This window comes from Chrysochloris asiatica, unplaced genomic scaffold, assembly GCF_000296735.1.
Source record: "Chrysochloris asiatica unplaced genomic scaffold, ChrAsi1.0 scaffold00051, whole genome shotgun sequence".
Lineage (NCBI taxonomy): Eukaryota > Metazoa > Chordata > Mammalia > Afrosoricida > Chrysochloridae > Chrysochloris > Chrysochloris asiatica.
The window spans coordinates 15,749,475-15,753,656 of NW_006408569.1; the positions used below are offsets into that span (position 1 = coordinate 15,749,475).

Below are 4,182 nucleotides of genomic sequence, written 5' to 3' on the forward strand. Positions count from 1 at the left end.
AGCTCAATATCATCAGCCAAAACAAGGCTGGGGCTATCTGCAAATTCAGGCTGACACTGAAGAAATTAAAATAAGTCCACAAAAGCCAAAATATGACCTTGAATATATCCAACCCGAACAGACTTAATGCATTAGATACTAATGACTGAAGACCAGAAGAGTTGTGGGATGACATCAAGAACATCATACAGGAAGGAAGCAAAAGGTCAATAAAAAGACAGGAAAGAAAGAAAAGTCCAAAATGGATGTCAAAAGAAACTCTGAAACTGTAAAGAAGCTAAAGCAAATTGAAGAAATGAGGAACTAAAAGAGCCGAACAGAAATTTTCAAAGGGTAGTTCAAGAAGACAAAATCAAGTATTATAATGAAATGTGAAAAGACCAGAAGTTTGAAAACCAAAAGAAAGAATATGCTCAACATTTCTCAAGTTGAAAGAACTGAAGAAAAAATTCAAAGCCTTGACTTGGTATATTGAAGGATTCTTTGAGGGGAAAATATTGAATGATACAGAAAGCATCAAAAGAAAATAGGAGGGAGAGAAGTGCAGGCCTCATGCCGTAACAGCCATCCTGATGGCCGTGGTATTAACCTGGTGCCATCCTCTGGTGAGCTGGAGCTGCCCAGGCCTAGAAGAAGGAAGGTGAGGTGGCCTTGTTGGCAGTGCTGAAACTGCTGAAACATGGCAGAAGAAGTGGTGGTAGTAGCCAAATTTGATTATGTGGCCCACAAGAACAAGAGCTGGACATCAAGAAGAATGAAAGCTTATGGCTTCTGGATGATTTGAAGTCCTGATGGCGAGTTAGAAATTCCATGAGTAAAACAGGAAAAACAGTGCTCATAAAGCATCTATTGTAAAAACAAAACAAAACAAAACAAAACAAAACAAAACAACAACTCAAGGATACATTAGGCATTGGAAAGGTGAAAAGAAAACCTAGTGTGCCAGACTCTGCATCCACTGATGATGATAGCTTTGTTGACCCAGGGGAATGTCTCTATGACCTCAACATGCCTGCTTATATAAAATTAAACTACATGGCTGAGAGAGAAAATGAGTTATCATTGATAAAAGGCACGAAGGTGATTGTCATGGAAAAATGTAGTGATGGGTGGTGGCGAGGAAGCTACAATGGACAAGTTGGATGGGTCCCATCAAACTATGTAACTGAAGAAGGTGATAGTCCTTTGGGTGACCATGTGGGTAGGCTGTCAGAAAAATTAGCTGTTGTCAAAAACCTAAATACTGGGCAAGTGTTGCATGTGGTACAGGCTCTTTACCCATTCAGCTCATCCATTGATGAATAACTTAATTTTTTCTTTTTAAGGTATTAGAAAAGGAATTTTTATTGAGGGCAAGAGGATGCAAACAATATAAAAATCAGAAGCTTATCTGGCGTTGAATTGATGACTTTTCTTTCTCTACTTGTCAAATGGATGTATTTTATTTGTACAGAAGAACTTAATTTTGAGAAAGGAAATGTAATGGATGTTATTGAAAAACCAGAAAATGACCCTGAATGGTGGAAGTGCAGGAAGATCAATGGAATGGTTGGTCTGGTACCAAAAAAACTATGTTAACATTATGCAGAATAATCCATTAACCTCAGGTTTGGAGCCATCATCTCTACAGTGTGACTACATTAGGCCTTCACTCACCAGGAAGTTTTCTGGAAATCCATGGTATTATATTATGGTAAAGTCACCAGGCAGCAAGCAGAAATAGCACTGAATGAAAGAGAGCATGAAGGGGATTTCCTCATTTGTGATAGTGAATTTTCACCAAATGATTTCTCCTTATCACTAAAAGCACAAGGGAAAAACAAGCATTGGGCAGCGTAAATTCAGCACCACGGAAGAACTTGTAGAACATTACAAAAAGGTACCAATTTTTACAAGTGAACAAGGAGAAAAATTATATCTTGTCAAACATTTATCATGATACTGCTGACCAGAAGTGACTGCTACACAACTTTAATTTGACATATAATTGAAGACTGAGAAAATGTTGGTCCAGTCATACTTGATTGGATGTTATGATTTCTAACTAGATGACAATTGACTACAATACATACATATTTTGATTGTAATTCAGTAATACATATATAGTATGTATGCAGAGCATCTGTATAAAGCATTTGCTTATTCTTGTCTGCTTTATTGTTCTTTACTATTTTTTTCTTCTAATATTAAGGTTTTATATATTTTAAAAAATAAAATAATACAGATCAGAGGTCTTTATATGGAAGAAATTCTTGATTGATTTTCCTTTATTTTTTTGCCACAAGGGGCACCCTATTTGGTTGTTCCATCATGGTTTTCTTTTTTTTTTTTCAAATAAAATTCTTATATTTATATATGGCATATGCTAACATTACAAATCGTGGAGAGTATTAATCTTTTCTGTAACTAAATAGCAATAATAAATGAAAACATAGAAATTTAAAAAAAGAAGAAGATGGAAGGAATAAATAGTCACTGTACCAAAATGAATGGTTGGTTTCAAGAAGTAGCATATGATCAAGAACTAATGGTACCAAAGGAAGAAGTCTAAGCTTCACTGAAGGCATTGGCGAAAAACAAGGCTCCAGGAACTGACAGAATACAAATGGAAATCTTTCAACAAACTGATGCAGCACTGCAGATGCTCACTCATCTATACCTGGCATATTAATTGAATGTGTCCATTCAAAAGAGAGGTAACCAAGCGGAATGCTGAAAGGATCAGACAATATCATTAATATCATATGCAAGTAATTTTTTTTTTCTAGAGATAATTTTAAAAAATGGTTGCATTGACAGGGAACTGCCAGAAATTCAAACCTGATTCAGAAGAGGACGTGGAGCTAGTGATAGCACTGTGGACGTCAGATGGATCTTGGCTGAAAGCAGAGAATACCAGAAAGATGTTTACTTGTAATTTATTGACTATGCAAAGGTTTTTGATTGTGTGGATCATAACAAACTATGGACAACATTGGGAAGAATGGGTATTCCAGAATACTTTTAATTGTGCTTATGAAGAACCTGTATATAGATTAAAAAAAGCAGTTACTAGAACAGAACAAGGAGATACAGAATGGTTTAAAATGAGGAAAGGTGTGTGCCAGGTTATATCCTTTTTATTTATTTATTTATTTTAAGGTTTTTATTGTGGATTGAGTGAAAGTTTACAGGGCAGATCCTCAGTTTTACATTCAACAAATCATACACCTTGTTTCATTACAATGATTATAATCTCCTCCATGTACCATTAGTTAACAGCATTTCTCTGTATTCACTTTAGATTAAAAACACACACAAGAAACAAAAAACAAAACCCCAAACACTCAGGCATATATAATAATTTATGCCTCCAAAGGGCACATTCTGCAAGTCTGCCTCCTGGCTGCCGGCTCTCAATCTCTGTCTTCCCATGAATATAAAGTCCTCAGCCACTCCCTATCTCCATGTCCCCATCTCTGCCTCCATCTCTGGTGTCGCTGCTTCTCTGGATAAGATCCCGCATTCTGCTTGTGCTCTTCTCCCTTGTTGGTCCTAGTGTCCTCTGTTTCTGGACTGTAAGATTAACCACTCCCCTGTTTTTGTTACAAAACTTCTACCTTTACAATTGTGACAGTCGTGATAACAATTATTCACTACTGAATAATACGAATCTTGTTGTTGTTGGGTGCCATGGAGTCGGTACCGACCCACAGCGACCTTATGTACAGTAGAACAAAACACTGCCCGATCCTAGGCAAGCCTCATTACTGTTGCCACACTTGAGTCCATTGATGCTGCCACTTGGCCAATCCATCTCGTTGGGGGTCTTCCTCACTCTTTCTTCCTAGTCTGTCTTTGTCTGGAAGCTCACCGGAAACCTGTCCACCATGGTGGCATATCTTTCAGAATCACAGCAACTTACAAGCCACCACAGTATGACAAACAGACGGACAAGTGGTGGCCATTTGGTTTTAAATGGAAACTGTCACTTTAAAATTCGAGGAGATCTGTGCACATGGAGGGGGTGGGGTGTCCATTCCCTCAGGCATCCCCTCTAGTCATCAGAATGGAGGTGCACAGACAGTGAGAGACCAATGAGCAGATAACAGAAAAAAAGAATACCCACACTTGTATATCCGAGGTTCTATCTAATGTTCTATCTAATGTTCAACCATTTCAAGAGATACCATATGAACAAGA

At 37.6% G+C, this 4,182-nt stretch overlaps 1 pseudogene; it reads left to right on the forward strand.

Annotated features, from left to right (window-relative positions):
• The first annotated feature begins 679 nt into the window (after window positions 1-679).
• On the forward strand, window positions 680-1,939 carry LOC102832874 (annotated as a pseudogene).
• The last annotated feature ends 2,243 nt before the right edge of the window (window positions 1,940-4,182 follow it).